A 23482-nucleotide genomic window follows, 5' to 3' on the forward strand; every position below is an offset into this window, starting at 1 on the left:
GGACTTCATCTTCAATCTCACCTCAATCAGATAACAAAATCTTTTATCTTCTGGGAGACCGGGAACGTAACTGTGCACACTGACATGAATTTTGGTTAAAAATGTTTCATATAAAGCTATGAACTGTAGTCGTTATTCAGCAGACTATTTGTTCATAAATGAGTTTATGAACATATGAGTAGTTTCTACCAAATACCAACAGACCATCTTTTCTCATACATCAGGGACAATTTGCACTGAGCATCATTAATATTACACTGTATCCTGACTGGAAAGAAATGGCTCAGTTACAGATCTTCCACGTCAGTTCAGAAGTCTGTTCCAAAGTTGAGTCATCTCACATTTATGTTGGAGGTTTGGAACTTCTCTGACTAAAACTGATATAAGGTTATGAGCTCCCAAGAATGAATGTGTTACAATTTACGAGTGCACATAAACTCCCAAATGCCAGTAGCATAATATGACACAAGACTTACACAGATGTGTGTATAAGGATATTAGATCCTTAGATAGTTTACCTTTGCTGATCCCTGCAAATTACCCGTTTCATTGTTGCATGCAATGATACTGAACAGAGAAAACAAATTAAATCTTCTCATTTGGTTTTCTGTAAAAAGCAAATATTTGGCAATTCTGCCTTTATAAATCACTTTAATGATGCATCCCTTATCAAAACTGATTAATGGACCGACCAGTGGGATTCTGCACCAATCTTCTTAACAAAATGCCTACACGCAATCATCCTGGACACTGTATGAACATTCCTGCAGTCATCATTGTGAGAGAGAGTGCTGAATTTCCTCCAGCAAAGTAAATCTGACACACTGGGAATGAGCAGGAAAGCAGGAGAATGATAGGAATGTGGGAATACATGCATTCATGCATTTACAGGCATGGGGTTAATTAACTGTACGGACACATCTATGTACAGTACATTGAGTGTTTTGCCGTGTGGTGACTGCACACAAGCTTTGAAATGAACACACACTCACAGGGACAGTGAATGTATTCCATTAATGGGTGTGTAGGTACCAGAACTCTGGCTGTGCTCCGTCTCTAATGGCCTCGGCCCTGCAGCCCTCCGGTGATCCAACCAACGCAACCGACTGTCATACTGGCAGGAGAGAGCGAGAATGTGTGTACGTGTGTGTAATTGTGGATGCACCTTGCTGGTGAGGCTCCCCTGTAGGACTTGTCTCTTGCCTATTTATTCACCTGCTGGTGTCACTGCATTTACCACCAATGGTTACACAGCGAGGGGTCAGATACAGGATTATAACCTAGACAACCACAACCTGCACTGTAAGACTGGGTTGCACCATCAAAGATTAATTTAGTCTAAGATTATGTCTAACCAGAGCTTGTTGTACAATCAAAAATTAATGTTTGGAAATTCAAGTTTATTGATGTAAACCAGAATTATATTGGGGGTGTTTCAGGTGCTTGCATTTGTTTTTAGATGATTTCCTGGCTTTTCAGCCTTTAGTAATGGGACAGATTAGATTTAGACTAGATTTAGAGTAAAAACTAAACTGAAGTTTAAAGGAAGGTTTAAATTGAATCTTTCTTCATTTAAGTTGGTTTGGTGCAACATAATTCAAAGTTAATCCATGATTTAATCAGGTTTGCACACTCATCTTTGTTAGTGCAACTACTACTTCTATCACTTATATTTGTCACCACAAAGAATGAGGTAATTCTGTTTTCAAGTCTCTTTTCTCCTTGCTGAATTATCATTCATATTCAAGAGTGTTTCCTCATTAGCTGTGGCCATCACATTGCAGACAGAGGTCAAGGTCCCTGCAGTATCATGTCGGGCCACAGGACCTTTGCTCCCCTGTATGGAGTCAGGTCAGAGCTGTGTGACAGCTGTGGAGCCCTCCTGCTCCCTTGCTGGCAGCGGCTGCTGCCTCTGGCTTTCCTCCAGACGAGCCACATTTAACCCAAACTGGCCCTAACTGGAAAAATTTGCATTGCTATTATAATGACATGTAGAGTTTGACTTTGGGGATATACATACGTTAAATGACAAACTTGCAATTTCAACTGTGCTCTGTACAAATCTGTTTTCATTCAACTGTCAAATTATCTTTTAAAATTATTTAAGAATATAATTTCCATCTGCTGGAAACACAAATAAACAGGCTTAAACAGCTGTAGTGTTTAGCCAGAGTAAAAAGTGACAAGTAAATGGAGTAAGTCTGTCATGCATTGATTATCATGGGACAAGTGGTTATTGTAATGTGGTCTCAGCTAATGCCATATTTCTTGCCAGCTTAAGATGACAACACAGAAACTCATTTGGCAATGTTACAGTGTTTCAACTGATGGCCACATAAACACTGGATATAACAAGATTATTCATTTTCTTGGGCTAACTATTGTCAACTACATAATTTCTTATTTGATAAATGTATTGTAACGTATTGTCAGTTGTGTTGATTGTATCACTTCTGTCCTGTCAGTAAGGCTGTCACAGTGACAGAATTGCCCGTTTTTTATTTTTTTATTTCCCTGTTATCTGCGTTGGCTTCACAAGTATGCAGTGTTAGTGCCATTCCTTTGATTGTTTTTGTAAATTACTTCAAATAAATGAAGTAAAACTCTACAACATGGCATTAATACTTAAGATAAATGAGATCATTTGCAGTAATGCTAGGTGTAAATTTATCTGTGGATCTCACCTCACTGCATTGGTCTGAGCAAGCTAGCTGCTGGTTGCTCATCATAATTAAACAACCATGCAAATGAATTCCTGTAGTCCGTCCTTTTTTCCCCATATGTAGCTCGAGCATTATCTTCAGGGCATATTTATCAAGAAAACTTACATACAGTAGCAATACACACACACTGGCAGAGCATAAACGACCGGCTTTCATATAACAACAAAGCAAGACAACATGAAACAAAAGTTACCAGGATCTGACCTCGCTATTTACTTGACTTCAGATGAGGCTTAACGTTTGCACAGTTTTTCTTGACCATCCCTCAATATAACAAAGTTACAAAAATTAGTAATAGCCACATTAGCCACACAGCATGCTAATGCTGAGTTCAACAGGCTAACCTACTGAACAAACACTCAAACAGCATAAAACCTGGCAAAACCTACAACTTTTGGCTTTGTCGGGTCACAAATCTTTTAGCTTGATCCATTACTAGTACTACTTGTCGAATTTTTTGAAGCATTGATTCATTCATTTAAATGCATAATATTTAAATTCTGCTGCTAGGGGCTCTCTTACATTAAAACAATAACAATAGAAGTCGTTTGATGATGTCATGAAATGGCGTGGGATCACAGGAGTTGTTCTCTACACCATTAAACAACCATCATAGCTGATGAAACTCTAACATGAAAAACTGCGCTGGTTTTACGAGCTGTCATCTGTCCGTCTTTGCTGATAGACATCCGACATTGCCTAGGCGATCGGGTTATACGTGCTAGGCGAGAGGGGCTGCTGTCTGACAGTGCTGCAGCCCCAACTAGTGGCGGGCAGCTGCATAAAACCTTAGGGGCAACAGAAAACTGGCATCGTGCATGAATGCAACACTGATAAAGAGTTTAAACGACTAGTATTTCTGGTGCCCACTAGTGAGGTTGGGGACGTTTAATCGTATAGTCGCATCAGCACTGCACAAATTCTGATTCAATACATCAGCAATTTGATATTTAAAAGAGGACAAAATCTAAATTTAGTGTCGCTTGTGGCCCTGATGAAGCTTAAGCAGTGAGGTAAATGAAAATGTATTTTCAGGTGACTACATGTGATAGTAATGGATCCCACTACAATACATAGACAACATCAACCTAAAGGAAGGTCGGCATTATTAGAGGTGTAAAAGTGGTGCTTTCAGCAGGCCATATTTGTCAGCTCTGGTGAGAACACCGCTGTCATCCAACACTCTCACACACACTGTACCACACCTCAGACGCATGACAAAACATATGACAGGATTTTTGCTTCATCTACCTCACAGATTACACTCCGAGTCAAAGACAGACCCCCGCGGAGACAGAGACAGGAAACAGAGAGAGGAAAGAATGGTAACTGTGCGTTGTGCGGGCGCCTGCACGTGTGTTTGTTCTCTCAAAGACACCTTGAAGGAGGCAAGGAGACCACTGAGGCTCTACTTCTCAAAACTCTCATTTAGTCTGTCTCTTCTTTGTCTTCCTTCTCCTCTGTCGCAAAGCACCAATCTCTCCATCACATCCCAGTGTGACTCAGCACCCCACTGATCAAACACCGTCTAGTCCTTCCTCTCCTCCTTTTCCATCTCCCTTCTCCTTCCCTTTTCCCTCCGACAGACAGTCGAAGGCAGCCACACACAAACAGCTCCCTAAAATGCCCCCCTGAGGGACCAACCCTGTATTCTTGAAAAGTAAGAAGCGCCCTCCAGGAGAAGGCTTTACAGAAAGAGTAGTGAATAACTAGCAAGGGAGAAAATAACAAGATAAGATCACAAACACAACTCTCTCTATCTTCTTTTTCTCCTTCTTTCCTCAAGCACCGGTGCACAGCTTGCAGCAAGGATACTGGGAGACAATGGGGCATATTTCCCTTTCTTACAGCTCCACATATTTTTCCCTTTATGATATTTACTCTCTTCTCTTTTCTGATTTTTTCCATTACACTGTCCCTAAAAACCTGAAAAAACACAAAAAGGCACACTTTATTCACAACTGACAGTCAGGTTAATAAATGCACCAACATTTAAAGCAGCTTGTTTCTTCAAAATCAAGTCTCAATCTTTCCCTTAGAAACCATGACTGGCCATTCTGCCAATCTCAGATGAGCTGCCCAGCAGTCCAGAAGATGAGTGATCATGACAGAATGGATAACACTGATAGTCATTAGTGCAGTGGCTTGTGAGAGCTAAACAATCACTCCTATGATTATGTTTCATAAGAGCATGACATGAGATCAAATGACAATATCAGACCCCTCGCCATCAGAGGAAAGAAGAGGAGGAGGAGATAAAGAGGGCTGTGTTTGTTATCTGTGTGATCGGTTCTTGCTGGTTAATGAGTACATTTTCCACTGTCACGATCTCCTGAACACTTATAACACCTATACAGTGTTCCTTGTAGAAACTTTAGTTAGGTAAAGATTATTATTTGTGCAGACGTAAATAGGTGGCTTGTCTGTCACATGCTCAGCTATATACACGCATAGCCACGCTGGCTATGCCTCCCCGGGTGCAAATAGATAAAATGTCTATTCCTACCCAGGTGCAAATAGCATCTGCCTATTTTTTTCTAACGTGTTGTTGAAGCACTGAGACTTAACTTATGTGTGCAGCAGGACAACAGGACAATCTCTGTGTGTTCAGCTCTCAACACTGTAGTTTCTAACTGAAACTCTGCGGTTTGAAGTTTAGTTTTTCTCCTACATTGCTGTTGATACTGTCTGCTTTATTTTACTGTTTGACGTTTGCTGATGAAAACCAAACATTTCCTGATGTTGTTTCTTCATAATAATAGCTTTCAGATAACAAAAGAAGGGGGGCTTCATTGTGAAGAATTTAGAAGAAATAAAATACTTATCCACCATTCAGACGTTTGACTAAAGACAAGCAAGTCATCAGTAAATACACACTTTCAAGAGGGTGCTGACACAACTGAGTCAAGCCAAGGAGCACATTTGTAAGGAAAAGGAACAAAAGAGTCATGCAAGTTACAGACAGAGACAACCCAGGTGTCATGTTTCCATCACTGCAAAGAAATTCAAAAAACAGCATGCACATCCAATTGTGATGAGTAGACAGGTGCTAGACAGAAATTCTTAATACAAAAGAGTCAGTACACCAGAAGCTGCTCCTTATAGCGTATAACAGTATATCACCACAAGTTTTTATGTTTTCCAACACTACCAATTGGAGCCGAAGCTGATAAATGCCTGTGAGTACTGCAGAGTCATTTGTACCCTTTCCCATTGACAACAAAAGCCAGATGTTAGTGGGTGTTAGTGAGTTTTTTGTCCAGTGCAAAAGAGCTGATTTTTATATATAAACACTGAAAACTAATTCGCATTCAAATTATGTTTTGAACTCCAGTACTACGGTCTATTTTTCACTATTTATAATGATTTGACATTGATTTATTATGGAAAACAGTGTACTCCCAAAAATGACTGCGCTGTAAATAAGTAAATAAATGTGGCTGCACCAGCTGTCAAGTTGATGATGAGTGAATTTCAATATGGAGTAATTTCTACTTGTCATTACTGTTTGTAGCTAAGTTCATATTTTTATTGTGGAATAAAAACCTGTCAGTAGTAGCTATTCTAGATGTTTTGCTGTCATAGGTGAACTTTGATTCCTAAACTTCAGTGATATATTTAATAGAATACTGTCTGATACTGTCTTTGTGTCATGTCTGTGTTTGAATTTTACTTGACTTATGACTCAAAAGAGGTTTTTTTCTTTTTTCTCTGTCCCTTTGCACCCACATGCAGGAGGCAATTGCATATATGGCCAGTACTATAAACTATGTGTTGCCAGTACTCAAAAGCAGCAGCATGTACAGTATGCACCTGCACCATTTGAGGGCTCAAATAATACACAAAGATAATTAATCTGACAGCACAAATAACTAATTCCCAGAGTAATTCATGTGCACAAGTGATAAAAAAAAAATTCACCCTTAACGCCCTGAGGAGCTCCTTACAGATATAGTGTTTCTACCATTTGTTACACCCATTCTGTGACAGCAGGCAACCATTTTAAAATCCCACTGCAATCCCTTCATGTCACCTCACACAATATGAAAACTTCAGTTAGTTCCAGGCAGTATTCAGATTAAGGTACTCTGACTTTAAATACAGCAAACAAACAAGAACAGTGGTAGCAGACACCCTGAGTTAAGGTACTGGAATCTGTATCAGGAGAGCGAAAGTTGGATCTTTCCATCTCTACCTACAATAATTACATCATGTGTACCTACACGCATTAGAAGGAGGAATCTGTATCACTGAGTATCTCCCCAAATAATTAGGCATATTCTAATATCTAACACCTAATAAACCAAATACACAGTGGGCTACATGATACCTCTGATACCATCAGCTTCAACAAGTCCGCCTCACTAAACGACAAAATACATTGTTTTTAACAGTTTCACAGAATGACTCGTGATCTTTTCTGAAAACATTGATCCTCATTTGTCACCACCACCACCCCATCCTTCCCCTGTGCAAACTTTTCCATCCAAATATATTACAAATTTTAACAAAATTTTGAGTATTGTTGGTAAAAAAAAATTAATATGAATGCTTGTTTCAATCCACTGCTATTATGTGATTATTGCAAGTACTGCTTCATTAATATAAGCAATAGATGGCACCAATTCTCCAGTTGGAAAACCATTATACCATTGCAGAGGAAGAGGGCGCAACAAGATGAAGTAATTAAAAGAGCGCCAGTCGAACCACAAACAATGAAAAGCAATGTAAAAAAAAAAAACACAATGTAAACATGACATTTGTTTGCTTCATTAATGTATGGATGGTTGCATCAGATCTGTGTGGAACGATCATGGATATATTGTAGAGCCATGGGAGCAATGAGGAGACTGTCAGAGCTGACACAGCTGATCAGTTGTGAGTTAAACATCAGAACCTATTCAGAAAAAAAGTGTTTCTATCTTTTATCAAGTGCAATAACTGTTTTTCAAAAATGCAAACAAACAAACACACAAAAAAAGATAAGCAAGCGCAAAAACATTTTTCCAGAATTAGGTAAGTTTTTCAGAGTTCTCCTTTTTCTACCAACCTTTTCTTTTGTGATTTTTGAAAATGCACATTAAAACTCGGCTACTTCATCCTTTAAATACATACAAGAGTTATAATTCCACAAGAGGTCTATGTCATATGTTGTTATCAAGCATTTGTTGAAACAACTGACACAACTTGAAGGACACTGTCTTCAGCTTGAGAGTCAACTTTTGTCTGAACAACAAAGCTGGCATATTAGAGGTAAAAATAAAAATAACTGCCACTGAGTCCCTTCCTCTCTCTTGATATCAATATTGCAAGCTTGCGAGCTGGCGTATGCATGTCACCATCAGTGAAGCCTGGCAACAATGCCTTCAGGATCTCCTGCATTATTCAGAGAGCCCAACAAGCGCAAGGGCTCTGCCATTATCTATTTAAATCTGAGCACAGACATGTCCCACTGAAAGTGTGTACTTGCATCGCCACCTGCCTCGCTTACAAGAGACAGAGAGGGCTGTGCAGTGGAGGCAAGGGACTGGTCGATGTAAAAGAGGTAGGAAAACATGCAAAGGGGGAAGGAGATGGAAGATGGAAGGCCAAAATTATTGTGAGAGGAGGAGAGGGGGATGTGACTAGATGAGGACATAGGAGGGGGAGGAATTAGGCATGACAGCTATTAGAATAAGGCAGAAAGGTTAGACAAATGACGTGAAATAAAAATGGGAGGCAAAGTCTAGAAAATGGAGGCAGGGTAAAAAGTGATGGAGGCAGATATGAAGAGGGCATTAGGGAAATAGGCAGAAGATGAGATGGGGAGGGGTGGAAAGAATGAGATGATGATTGGAGCAAAGAAAGAAGTGAAGAAGAAAGAGGAAGGAAGGAGGAAGCATGAAAGGAAAGTGAGAAATAAAAGCCAAAAGACAGGGAATACGGAAGGCAGGAAGGGAACTAGAAAAGGAGAGAGGAGATGAAGGAAGGAAAGAGTAACTGAGGAAAAAAGGCACAAGAACATTTTAAAAAATTGCGCACCTTGAAGAGGGAACTGAGCTAAATGAAATGAATAGCTAGCATATGATGTAGCATTTAAAGACTACTCCTCTCTATCATTTCATATCTCTCTCCCTCCCAGCTCGCTCCTCACGATCATCCATTCATCAAATGACTGCCATCCCTTCATCCTGAGTCATCGACGCAATTGCTCATCCACTCCATTAGGCCATCTTCCCACCCTCCTTTATTCTTGCTCTGCCCCATCCTGCTTCTCCATCCTCTGATCATCTTCAGGTAAAACACATCCTACTTACAGTGTTGTCCTGAGTGGGAAAGCCGTGCCTAGACCATAAAAAAACATCCAGTTTTACAAGTCATTTAATCTGACATCAAGTCTTCTAATGTCATTCTCATTTACTTGCCACTGGGGAGAGATCATTTCATATCCAATCAATCTACTTGTTTCAAAGATTTTCCATGAATCAGGCTACATGCTCTCAAGTGACTGATCTGACTTATTCCACCATGTTTTCTGACACAAATGCTTCTGCCTTTTATTTTACAGAAAGCAAAAACATGCCAGCAATTGAAAGGAATTGATTAAAAAGTGTGCTTATGGACTCTAAATAGTCTTGCATAAACAAACCTGTCCCCAGCATTTGGAACTTTTGCACGTGGGAAGGCCAGCCCTGGCGATAAAATGGCTAAACTCTCACAAAAGAAAGGGCAACAGCTGCTAGCTTGTTTACATTCATACCATTAGCAACTAGGTGCTAACTTGCCATTTTCAGCATGTAGGTTGGTAGCTTGAAGGTTGTATAAGGCAGCCAGTGGCACAGTCTCAGCCTGGTGAGTCAGACTAGCTTGAAAATAAGCTGCAAATGTTAAGATGTCTGGCTAACTAGCTTACAGTGGTAACCTACCATTTCTTTCAAAGCCAAGGAGCCTCACATTACCCAACTATACAGATATACATTATAAACTACCCCTTTCAGGACCGGAAAATTCATCTTATGGGAGCCACTCCCAGGTGCTCTTATATCTGAGTTAAGAGAAATCACAGCAGCTCTGTCCTGTCCTTGCTAAAGTTTACACTCCAGCTATGTTAGAACAAGTAACATTTTAATTGCATTTTTATTTAATCTCCTGTACATACTGTAGGTACAAATGTAGTTAGCTAGCTATCATTACCTATGTTAAGTTGTCACGTACTTTACCTGCTACTGCTAACAGCTAACAAGAGTTGTCATTTCAGCAGACAAAAATGACTGTCAATGAGAGGCCTATTTTTTTGTTGGGTAAAATTGAAGACTCGCTCTTTCAGAAATTACTATAATGACAAAAACTACTATGTTCAGTGCGAGAACAGAAAGCTTGGCAGGCATAGTGACAGCAACTAAGGGAGGTGGGGGGCAACGAACAGTTGATTTAATCCAGCAAAATAAACTTTAACTTCTGCTAAAATAAGACACTGATTTTTGCACTAAGACAAACTTAAAAAGACGTTTCATTTCTATCTCAACAAATAAGTCATCTCATGACATTTTCATCGAAACAGTGAGTCCTACCAGATCATGCAGAAAATATAAAATCTTCACATCTGGGTGACAACTGCTTATATATCTCCTGCACAAAATTGTCATGGGAAACACTGCGCAGAATGTGTGTATTCCCCTTGACAATTACTGTAGAATATATAGTTGGAATATGCAGTGCAAACACTCATCTCCTGGGCAAGCATATAACACAGCAGGAAGCATGTGTGATATGTTGGATATTGTAAATACACATCCACACATAAGAATGGAGTCGTATATTTCATACTATATGACTTGTTGAACTCTAATGCTCCCCACGTATTGGATGGCTATGACTCAAGCTCATCAATCATGAAATCCATCAATTCATCAATCATGAAAGAAGGCAAGATTGAAAACACACACTCGGCCAAACACACAAACACACATTCCTCTATCAATATGAATGAACATATGCTAATATGATTCCTTTCCAGAAGCACTTGAGCCTCAGTCCTCAAAATCAGCTTCTCCCCTACTCTGCTTTCTCTCTCTCTCTCTCTGATTTTAGCATGAAATGCTCAGTGATCATTTCTGCCGCAGTTTTCCATGCAGCCCATAATCATTGCAGCGCTCGCTCACTTATTCTGTCAGTCAGAGAGGAATGGAGAGGGCCAGCTGACATCCAACACCCACCCAGCCTCTGCTGCTTCCCCCCAACCCACCCCCTTACAAACACACACACACACACACACACACACACACACACACACACACACACACACAAATCAACAACCACTCAAATAAACACACACACACTGACTGAAAGCAAACAGGAACACTGCGGCGTGCAAAGACACACATGCAGAAAGGCCAACTCGCCTGGCTGGGGATGGGCAATGGACTTGGGCTTGGGGCTTGCTAGGGTGGAAAGGGGAACAATTTCATGCCCAAGTGCATCAGAGAAGAGTACACTGGGAACACGAGCAAACATTTTTCCACCCAGATAGGTTACAGCAATTACCCTCGCCTCTTTAACCTTGCCACTCGCCTGCGAGCTCTGTTTCAGGTCCAATCCGCAACAAGACGATTGAAACACTGAGTTTGTATCGGAGCGCTAGGGGGTTGGGTGGGTGTCTTTCTCTCCATTACATCATTCTTGAGGATGATGAGTGGTTCGTTGATCTATTGTGAGTGAGTACTGTACAGATAGTGACTATGAGTTTGGTTTGACCCGTTATCCTGTGTGATTAAATACTCATCATTCGGGTATCAAAACAAGGTGCTAACTCTCCAGCAACAAAGGAGGTATGTATGAACATGGGGGGGTTTACTGACAATTAAAAAAGAAGTGTAAAGGATATGAAAAAGCATCCATATGAGTGTGTGCATGTGTGTCTGTGTGTGACACCCTCCCACCGCCAAACCTGGATTAACGATACCGGCCTCGCTATTTTATTAGTGTTTGTCTTGTCGCCAACACTCCAGGGCTGCCAACAGAGAGATGGGAAGAGAAAGCCCTTTTGACACAGCAGAAAAGATTAGCTTAATATTACTACAAACACACAAAATGCCAGGGTGGTATTACCAATTGGAACAGCTTAACCTCTGTTTAAAGCCTATAGTAATGTTATATTGACCATACTGAAATTGATTATTTTGCTTAATTACTGTGCATGTAGATCGCACAAGTACCTCCAAAAGTCAATTTTCCTATTAAGCGTATGCTTTTAAGTTACACTGCTTAGCAAAACAAGTCTCATACATATCTTACCCGCCCTATTTATTTATGATTTCCTCTTCTAACTCAGTCAGCTGACTGAAGGCACAGAGAGAGACACTGAAGCCTCTTTCACACTGGTAAAAAAAAGCCCACTAACACCCACATCTGTTTTTTGTCTTCAATTGGAAAGGGTAGAATTTGAATTCACTCCAAGGTCAAATGACTCTGCAGTAGTCATGGGTATTTATCAGCTCCAGCTCCAATGGGCAGTGATGTAAACTTGACACCCGAGCGGACATGCTAATTTTTGCTCTTTTTCAGCTGAGGCAATGAAGGCTTGTCGCTTCCATTGGTAACTATGATGACTCTTTTGCACCTTTCCATATACATGTGCTGCTTGGTTTGACCCGGTCTGTCAACCCAGCACAACAGAGTTTGCATCCGCTTGAAGGTGTGTATTTACTGACGACACACTTGTCTTTAGTCAAGCATCTGAATAGTGGAAAAACATTTCTATAAAATGTTGAGCTTACCTGAACATACAAACAGTGATGCAGGAGAGAAACTAAACTTCAAACCACAAGGATTCAGTTAGAAGCTAAAAAAGTACTAAGCACTGACACTTTAAAAAATGTCTTTCTCTGCACTCCTGCACAGATATGAGTTGTCTTTCCAGTGACACATCAGAAAAAAAGCAGAAAGGCAAAGTCCTCTAATTGCAATGGGGAAAGGGTCAAATGCCTATTTTTAGTGGGTTTAGCTATATGAAAAAACAACAACAAACACATTTACACTAATTTTAATGTAAGAATGGTATAAATGTAAATACAACTATCTTAAATCTTATCTGTATGAAATCAGACAATTGAAAGTCCATGACAAGATAACCCTGATGACTTCATCAGCGTGTTGTACCGCTATACTGTATCAAATTAAGTTGTTTTTTATCTAAACATTTCTTTCAATGTGTCTTTTATAATTGATGTGTGATGGAAAAGGTGAAAGAGACCTGGAAAAAAAACACTGACTGTATGAAATTTCTTGCAATTAGGCCTAGGTTATATGACTCACTCCTCTTGTATAACTGCTATAAAATTAATCTAACTTTACTTCAATCAGGTGTAGACTGAGTTTTACTTATAAGTACATCCATACATCCCTGTGCTATGTTTAAAAGGGTCGTAGTCTCAGCAACACGTGTTCAGCCACTGAGGTGTGAAACAAATATAGCCAGGTAGTTATACTGAGGAAGCTAAGACAGGAAAACAAAAGCACAAATATCAACAAATATCACTGATTAAAAAGAAAAATCCACACTAACAGAAGAAACACCGCTGCCACCAATGTAACCAAGCATCTTAGACTTGCACTTCTTGCTCAAAATAAATTATCCATATCCTTTTTGTTAGGGTTTTTTTCCCTCATTGTACCAAACTTGCACCAAACTAAGATTCATAAACTGGGATATTAACAGAACTGTGACTTCTGTGTACCGTTACATCCATATTTTTTGGATAACGCTAGCTAACAGGTAGCAACAGTTGCCCAAAAAATCAAACAAATATAACAATGTCTGCTATGAGAGACCTGCTTTTGTTTACTCCTCGATGATTTACCTAACATGAGCTCACAGATAGCGACAGTTGTTATTTCAGCTATATAAGAAGCCTGTATTTATTAACTTCTATGTGAAATTGAAGATTCATTCTTTCGAAAATTACTATAATTAGAAAAACTACTATGTTCCGTGTGAGAACAGAGAGCCTGGCAGGCGTAGTAACAGTAACTAAGGGGGGTGGGAGTTAGCGAATGGTAGGTTTAATTCAGAAAAATTGCATTTTCATGACTCATTCCACTTGTATCACTAATGCAACCTCTCCATCTGCATTGTGCTTATGACTAATGGTTTGTCTACAACAAGCTTGAGGACAGCAGGTTTTTCATCTACTGCAACATTTAGCCAACAGTGCACTCTGTATTAGACCGACCATGAATGTACCTGGTTATTTTAGCTTCAATAATGTCTGCAGCGTCTAATCATCTCATCTCTGCTGGCCTGCGTTTCATAACGGCAGTAATCTCCCTCCTTCCTTCTGTTTGCCTCCATGACGAAGCTGCAGCTGCAGGACAGGCAACATTTTAAATGACTTATGTTACATCTACTGATTAACTCAAAGGTAAATGTTATGCTGTTAATTACCACAGGGATATTAGCAAGCAAGTCAAATTAGACCATGAATCAGTCATGGTGTCCCCTTCAGACGCTGAGCTGAATATTGCACAAAAAAAAAATAACCTGCATCCTGATTATTCACATGGAGAACCACGCCCCCGTGCCTCTTATCACGCCACTCCACATCTGATCCTCTGAGCTGACTTTCATCTACTTAGAGTATAGTTTACCTCACATCCGTCATTGTTATTGTGCTTTGATTTGTTTCAACTCGATTAGGGGTTTAATGATTCTGCTGCAAAAAAAAATGGCTCCCATATTCATAAAAGCTGACGTCTTGATCAACCAGACATCTTTAAACCTTACCTCCATAAAGCACATGGATGACAGAACGTGGCATGCTTATATTGTGCATGAATGGCTGCCAGTCTACTGGTTGTGTCTGTGAGAGCCCAATAAAACCCCCAACGCTAGAGCTGAATGCTCTTTATTGATATGCAATATGCAAAATGGCCTCTTTATGGCTTAACACTCAGTGTGGTTTATAAACGTCGGGGGTTGAGGGGGGGAAAACGGAGGTACAGGGAGGGAGGACGCTTTCTGCGTACATATCTGTGCATAGCCAGACTCTCCTTCCCCACTGTTATCATCAGCAGCACGCTATCATCTAGATTTTATATGAATGCACTGTATCAACACGGAGGGCTTTTCTTTCAAATAACACCATCTCCTCTGCCCTGCGTTTTCATGCAGCAGTCAGCTTTAGAGGCAACTGAAAAAATATGAAAACACTCAAAGCCCTTCACCTTGTTTCCTGACCACTACTGCTTTCCTACTACTGCAGGGTTTCAGCGTGAAGCTTTGATATACTGTAGAGATGATAACAAAGTGCTTTGTTGCAAAAGGATACTCTATCAGTGCCAGCTTGTATTGGGGGAATGAAGTAATGGTGAATCAAGGTTTCACTCTAAAGCAGCTATTAATGGCAGGGAAATCTGATATGTACCAGTGGTCAATATTTTAAAGATGGTCCACACACCATTACATTTTTCGGTAATGCTCAGTGTATTACATTAGGCAAGAGCTACCCTTGTGTCAAGTCCAAATTAAGTTTTCCTTTGAAGTCTAGGATAATTTAATACCGTTAAAGTAATGTTAGAAAACCTTGCCACTCAGAAGTGGTGGTCATTTTCTGTAAGTGTCCAACTGAGCGTGTAGTTTTTAGCCATGCTAGCAGCTCTTGGGGTGTCAGTCTGTCAATCCACCACTTCGGACTGCTGCAAAAGAGCTTAGTGCTCAGACAGTGTTCCTTGAATAAACAGTGCTTGATCTCAACAACCATTAAATGGACTGCCATGAAATTTTGTTCAGACATTCATGGTCCCCAGAGGATGAGTTGTAGTTACTTTGGTGGTACCCTGGTCTATCCTCTAGCAACACCAGCAGTTAAAAGTTTTCACTTGTTCTGTCAAATATTTCAACATCTACAAGAGGGACTGGCACAAAATTTGGTACAAACACATGATAAATCATACTGACTTTTCTTCTAGAGCCACCATGACGTTAACATTTGTAGTTAGGAAAGAAATTACTCAACAACTGTTGGATGGACAGCAGAGCCCCCTTTAGGATGAGTTGTATCATTTGAGTTATTCCCTAACTTTTCTAGCTTGGCATCTCTCAGTTCATGTATGACTTCAAAGGGTTGTTATCAACGCGCAGAAGAAAATGCCTCTGGATGCAATTGGACAGACCTACATCCAATCAGAGCAACGAAATGTGACCTTTGTTTAAAAACATGAAACAAAATGGTGGCCCTCTGGTCACAATTTTTCTCATACAGCTAAACAGTACACTTAAATATGTTTTTGACAACATTTTAGGCAAGAAAGGGGTAATGCAGTAACATTGTGACATGTGACTTTTTCATGGATCGGCAATGCTCCTCTATCATGTGGAAGCCACCCCATATTAAATAAACAGTTGTGATTGGCCCGACCAATCAAAGGCTGGTGGAATGAGTGGAAGGAGGGCCAGAAGTTATCTGCCAGAGCAAATGAAACATGAGCTGGGCTGATTTGTCAAATTCATGTGAGGCTATGACTTCAGCTCTAGTGCCATCATTAGCCAGATCTGCCCAATACTTTGACTTATGACCCAATACCTGCAAAACTTTAAGTATAAACTTTATACCTGCTTAACATGGTGATGTCATTATGAGCATTTTTGCAAGCTGACATTAGCATTTCACTACAGCAAGTTCAGCCTCACAGTGCTGCTAGCATAGCTGTAGATGATTAGTCTCGTTATTAGACATGCACGAGCAAAGATCAAATCAATGTTGAGCACAATTACTTAATGTCCTAAGGAGTTTAATATTGATCAAATCATAATATCTTGTCAGATATTGGGCATTGAGCCACTTTATGCCAATAAATTGTTTGTCTCTGATGTTATTCTGCAGAATAATGAACTGCAACCTCTCAGTATCTGTAATCTTTCTGTGTACTTACATGGATCTACAAGGTGTTTCTTTTCCCATTCCCCACATCTCTTTTTCCCGTAGAGAACGGAGTGTGCAGGAACCTTAAACAGAATGACACTTAATCTTCATGCACCCATCAAGACGGAGCATCATTACCAAGCCTCTTATGTGATGGTGAAAAGAAATAATGGGATTTGTGCAATGCGTGTTGATGCACCAAAATGAGCCCTGGCAAATACAACCTCACACACTGCAAGAAATGTCCATCCCACAGAGCCTATTCTTTTTTCTTCCTTGGTCTCAAAAAAGAAAAATCAATTTTAAGGTTGAATAAGAATGGATAAGTCACAGTGAACCGGCATTTTGATAGCATCTTACTATCTTAATGTTCTGTATTTTCTGGTGAATGAAGAAGGGACAGTTTCATTAAACGGAGGAAGATTGGGGCCCTTCCAAAATCTGCTTTCACGAATTTGCAGTTTTTTGTTTGTGCTGTGGGCATAAATATTTCCAGACAGCAAAAAAAACAGAGTCATAATTAAAAAAGGAACATGATAGAATTCATTCAGCATTTATGGCATATTCTGGAGATGTGTATGGTGACAGTGTAGATAATCTACCAAAATGAAAAAAAAAATAATAATTTCCACTGTTGCAACACTGTTTTTCCTGTGTAATCACTCACTGTCCTGTCATACTGACCTCTCTTTTCCATTTAATGGACAAAATGAGCAGCATGTCCTGCTGTGTAACAGAACCTGATGTTTCATCACACCATTTTCGCATCTGACAGAAAAGTGCAATTGATTGAGGGTATCGCCATCGGAAACAAGCTCATTCTGCAAACTGAGTGTGCAGGCAGGACACACTTAAGAGGAAACCGAGAGGCCGTGGAGGGGGAGTCAGCTGGATATGGCACACTCACTCACTGTACTAGAAAATACAAATTTCATCTTTGAATCATTTCGAGGGAAGATGGGTTGGAGTATCCAGGGCCAGTGTGCTACTTACCAAGCTGAGAGCTTGATGCCCGTACAGTAACGTTAATAATTTATTACACTGACACTGAAAACTACAGTGTCTGGTCAGTCAGTCAAGACTCCACTTTGTTATCCAATGAGATTTGGTTTCATGTTGTGTTTTTTAAGCCACATGGCACTGGATGCAATGATGTTTGTTACTGTATACTCAACTGAAATATAAATGCAGCACTTTTGTTTTTGCTCCCATTTTTCACAAATTGAAGGGAAAAAAAAATATTAGACTTCTTCTGTGCATGCAGAAGGTTTATTTTTCTCTTTTGTTCACAAATTTGCTAAAAATCATGTTAGTGAGCACTTCTGCTTCAATCAAGAGCATGATTATTGCACAGGTGTACTTTGTACTAGTCATAATAAAAGGCTACTCCAAAATGTGCAGTTTTTTTCTTGAAAACTAACCTTTATTAGGCACTGACCTATGGCTATTTCACCTTGGGCAGCAGATACCAAATTTTTCCTCAATTTTGCCCTCCTGAGAAAATAAATTGGTATCTGTATATATTTTATATATAAATATACATATAGTATATATTTTGAGTCATTTTTATGAAGAAATATCCACATTCTGTCTGATCTCAGTTTCCCAAATGAGAATATTTCCTAGTTTCTTTAGTCTTCTATCACAATGACTCTACTCTATGACTGAACATCTTTGGGTTGTGGACAAACCAAGGCATTTGAACCTGTGCAATAATCATGCTGTTTGATCAGCATCTCTATGTACCACACCTGTCAGGTGGATGGATTATCTTGGCAAAGAAGAAGCGCTCACTAGGACAATTTTTAACAAATTTGAGAGGAATAAACCTTTTGTGCGCACAGTCTTTACTACAGCTCAAGAAAAATGGAACCAAAAACAAAAGCGTTTATGTGTGTCTGTATTTTTGTTGCGTATACATGATACACAACATCAGAGCATCTAAATATATTAACTCTACCCTCCACTGAGGCACCCCCCAACCCCCCACCTACACACGAAGCATGGCAAGGTACAGCAGCTTGGCTTTCCAGTAAAATCAGAGGCAAACATGTTACTTGGGTTCGTTCTGTTATCTTATATGCATTACATTAACACAACCCATGCCTACACTATCTGGTTTTAGCCATAATTTCACATACTCATCCTTTATATGTAATCCCACATCACACACCTTAGGCAGAGGTATAAAACCACACCTGTTCTTGTCTGTGTCTGATCCTTCTGATGTTTTGACACATGATCCAAATAATCCAATTAATACTACACAACATAGTAAGGCGGTGCCAAATGCAACGGCATGCCTCTAACATAGAAGAAAAGGGGCGGTAACTGAGACAATTCCTGTGAAACCAGATGTTAACAGGGAGAATGCTTTTTCAAAGGAGCGCCCACCGTGCGTTAGCGCTGTGAAGGCTCGCCTCATTTAACCATCCATGTACACACAGGTAGAATAATGAATGTGCAGCATTGTAAACGGTCCCTTCCTCGCCATCAGCAGCCCCCCTGGAGGATTCCTGGACCGGGGTGGTCCTGAGGTATCATCTCCTTCTTGTCCCGAAGCGCCATGCTCGCTCTGTGATTAATTAAGCCGTTCTGGACCTCTGCTTTGCTCTATAAACGCGATACTTCTGCAACCAGCGCGAATTCCTCTCCGGGACATGCACACTTACACATATAACACACACTATGACCACATACACGCACAGGCGCGCTTTCACGGTCAGCGAACATTTACGCACGGATGAAACTCAGCGATCACCGACGTCTCCGAGTCTTTTCCATATGTGGTTTGAATTGTCAGTCAAATACAATTTGGTGCTCGTGTGTTTCAGTGTGTGTGTGTGTGTAATCTGTGTGAGTGTGTGGGGGTCGTCCTGCGTTCGCAAATGGCGCAACTTCTCCTGTTTTTCCTGTCAAGTTGACACAGCTGGGAGCCCTGCTGACAGCAAACCGAGCAGTGCTTGATGTTTAACGTGAGGCTGCACTAAAACAAACCAAAATACTGTCGTTTTCTCCACCACGAAAAGACAAAAAGCCACATGACAGCCTGGTTGTGCTTGCGCTGCATGCACGGAGAGCGTTCAGAGAACATTTGCACAGGAGCACCTGCACCTCCAGCTCTTTACCCCCGCATCCCTCGATCCATCCATCCACTCCATGTGTAACCATACCTTAAAAGTCGAGGCTTCTTTGCGACGTTTTCTCTAATCTTCGCTGGAGTGACAGAAGCAGTAACACACGCCTATTCCGCAGCTCCCCGACGGCTGTGTGGAGGAGAACGGTTGTTGGAGGAACAGCAGTGAAAAGCAGCGGTGCTTCATCCGCTCTCCCTCCCTCTCTCCTCCTCTCTCTCTGGTTCACAGGCAGGCAGGCAGGGCTCCCCACTGAAATATTACCGACAACCGATTGGTCCACAGGAACCTCGGCGGCCCCTCTCCGCTGCTCTAGGAGGGGCCAGATAAAACCCCGGGGACCTAGAAGGCCAGCACACCGCAAATGAATCAATCTTACAAGCCATTCAGCTATAATGTCTAGTTATTGTTTATTAAAAATGAGTGATACAGGCTACAGTGTATTGATTTTATTCAGACAGACTATTACTAAGCCACGCGTTTCCAATATGTGGCTCTATTTGGTCAAGCTGCACTGCAAAAAAGTCAATTTTAAGTTGGTATATGATAGGGAGTTTTTCATATCTTTCTATTCTAAATTCATGGCTTTTCTCTGACATGAATAAGTCTATATCTTCTCATTAAATATATATGTAACATTTCCACATTTATGTCTAAAAAGCTAAATGTGTTATATGTCTTGCTGAGTTGTGTAGACCTACTTTCATTATCCGACGTGTGTCCAACTATGTCCCAATACAGAGAAATAGCTAATTTATTCAGGGTAACGGTGGCTTTCCTGCTAACAGCTAGCTATTATTGCTAACAGCTAGCTATTAGCAGGAAAGCTAGCGTGTCGCTAATTTAAACTGGTGTAACTTCCGGGAAAAACAGAATATGTCGCATTATTTTTTAACAAGACTTGCTTCCTTCAAGTGGGGTAGTGTTTACAAGAAAAGTCCACATAAACACCGTCGTTAACTAGAAAGTTTCTGAGGGCTAAAATTCACAACGGTTAAGACCGCAACACATGATCAGCGGTAGAAACGCTTTGAGTTGGCTGTCCAATCGTTTTCCTATGGAGGTATCGCCCTCGGCGTGGCGCACCGCTCGGATCTGCCACTGAGCGCTGAACTTTGACATCCTTTGCCGCTGACCTTTCAAAGCCCAACCAATGAGATAACAGCTTTTTGTGACGTCGCAGTCATGATGGGAATCCCAGACCCGCGGAAGATCTCGCGAGAGTGATGATTTCAATGTCGCAAAGGAACAACATTCAAAAATATCGCGACTATTTCGCAAATCAAGGGTTCCCTCCCAGACACGACCGAAGAGAGGTGTTTCAGGGTTCCCCAAATTGTATAACACGACATTAAAAACAGACTATGATCTCGCCAGTAAACGTAATGCATGGCGAAATGTAAACAGGTTGGGTTCTAAGATTTGTGAATCATAGTTTATGAACTTTGCAACTTTCAGAGGTTAAGTTAGCTCAGTAGCAGGCAGACAGGACGTAGTGGTTGTAGCACTGTGCCTCTCTGCGCTCTACCTCGTGGTGAATCCGGAACAAATTTCTTATCACATGAAAGCATCTCCACAGCACTGCTGTACGGTCCCAACTGTTCTGACTGTTCTCGCCCTACTTGTGCTGTGATTGGCTACTATTGCTGGGCTGTGATTGCAGTATATGATAATGTAAATAACAAAAAGTAATAACTTTAATAACAGAAAATGTAGTGTCATGATAATGTGAGATAGTGTGTGATCATGGGAGATGTTTTCTTCACTGTTAAAGAACCACCATAGCTGATGAAAATCTATCTGACGTGACTCAGGTAGAAAACATGTTCATGGACAAGGTAATATTAAACTTTTTATTCACGTTACATTTAGTCCCATTTGCTGAATTCCGTCTTCACTCTGACATATCTGAGTGATTTCTCTGTGTTTGAAATATTTGGGATAATGTAGGCACACAATTTACAAAATATATACAAAATATATGACATACACCAAGCGTTTTTAGGCATTTTGATGTGGAAATGTTACATATTACAGCTTTAAGGTTAAAAATTCATTTCAAACAAAGTTTTACATGTTTACTCTTTTTAGAGGTTGCAAAATAAGATGATGTTCAAGCTGACCAAACAGGTATACATTGTTATACAACTACCAAGATACTTGATATTAGAAAAGCAATAAGTTTGGCAACTCATTGCTGACTCACAGGATTATATGATGTGAAATAAAAGGGTGAACACAGGTGTTACCAATGATACTAATTATGTCCTGTAAGATTTAATGTAGCAGAGCCTTTTCTTTGAGCCAACACGCACAACAGCAGCACTCTGACTCCAAACCTTAATTCATATCACTGGTTACACCTGTGTTTAATATTTCATGTCAAAACAGCTGCTGTGTAAAAGGTCTATTGTAGTGGCTCAAGGTTACTGTCATATTTCTTTTGTTGGGTGTTGTAAAATGTCATTTATAGTTAAACACATATTATCCATTCACATCATCACTTAAATGCAGGCAATAGCCTGTAAAGACCTCACTGTGATGTTTCTAGCAGCGTAGCCACACTCTGAATACGCCATCACGTCACACACTTAACTTAGACTCTAGCTACTGTAAATGGGTCAAAGCAGAGAGAGAGAGAGAGAGTGGAAATAAAGACTCGTTTTCAATAGGCCTTCAGGCCATTTCATGATTGCATGAGTGTTTTATTGCACAATAGAACACTACATGGGCCTATACTCACAAATACTGACCTACATTTATTTGTTCCTGAACTTTTCAGTAGAAAATGGGTAAACTTGATGTGCATATGTTATATTACAGCACATGAAGTTAAGACATACACTGAGCAGGTGTGCATGCATGTGTGGAACCAAAAGGGCGTTAGAGCCTCCCAGTGTTTTTTTTCTTTCTTTCTTTTTTTTTTTTTTTTTTGTCAGTTCCTAACGGGGACCGTCATCTTCACAGGCGCTGCGTCGCGCCTGCGGTGTTAATTTCTCATGATGCTGCGTAAATAAATTCAGCGCTGCTGCTCCCACAGATACACAACCAGAGGCTCCTCAGAAGTTAGTACAGCAAGACCCACCCCATGAGTGTCTTTATCTCGAATGGTAAAGGTCTTTTTCAGCTCGTGTAGACCAGGGGTGTCAAACTCATTTCAGATCACGGCCCAATTTGATCTCAGTTGGACAGGACCAGCAAAACTATTCCAGAATAAGCTATAAATAACAACACTGCCAAATTTTTCCATTTTTTTGTGGTGCCAAGTAGAGGAATTCTGAAATGTTCACAATGTGAACATTCAGGTTGTTTACAAAACAACTTGAAATGTCTTAAGATTAAAAAAGTACAGTTTTAACCATGTCTCAGATTTTTCCACATTCAGTCGCTGTCAGTAAAAATAAATGAACTAAATAATAATAATAATAATAATAATAATAATAATAATAATAATAATATTTAAATAAAGGCAGCAAGTTAAAACCTTGTTTTCCTTCAAGGAACATCTCCAAGCCATTCAGATTTCCTTCTTTCCCTCTCATATTTCCTTTAATTAGATAGATAGATGTCCTTTACTGTCCACAAAGGGAAATTAATTTAGCTCAACTGATTAAAACTTTGTAGACAGTCACATTCAATTCACCATCTCTTTTGACAGTAAAATGTTATATTCAGGATTTCATTTAAAACAACTCACTCCAACACATCAATCAGTAAACCTCAACAC

The 23482-nt window shown here is 40.2% G+C and overlaps 1 protein-coding gene across 1 annotated transcript in view; it reads right to left on the bottom strand.

The window, feature by feature from the left end:
* dlgap3 (discs, large (Drosophila) homolog-associated protein 3) overlaps nucleotides 1-20082 on the bottom strand; it is a 162353-nt gene extending 142271 nt beyond the window's left edge. The window contains exon 1 of the mRNA XM_084739701.1: nucleotides 19795-20082. The gene's annotated coding sequence lies outside the window, so the exon portion shown is untranslated. The remainder of the gene's footprint in view (nucleotides 1-19794) is intronic.
* Between the last annotated feature and the right edge of the window lie 3400 nt (nucleotides 20083-23482).

Source organism: Lutjanus erythropterus, chromosome 16, assembly GCF_056507025.1.
Source record: "Lutjanus erythropterus isolate fLutEry1 chromosome 16, fLutEry1.hap2, whole genome shotgun sequence".
Taxonomy (NCBI): Eukaryota; Metazoa; Chordata; class Actinopteri; order Lutjaniformes; family Lutjanidae; genus Lutjanus; species Lutjanus erythropterus.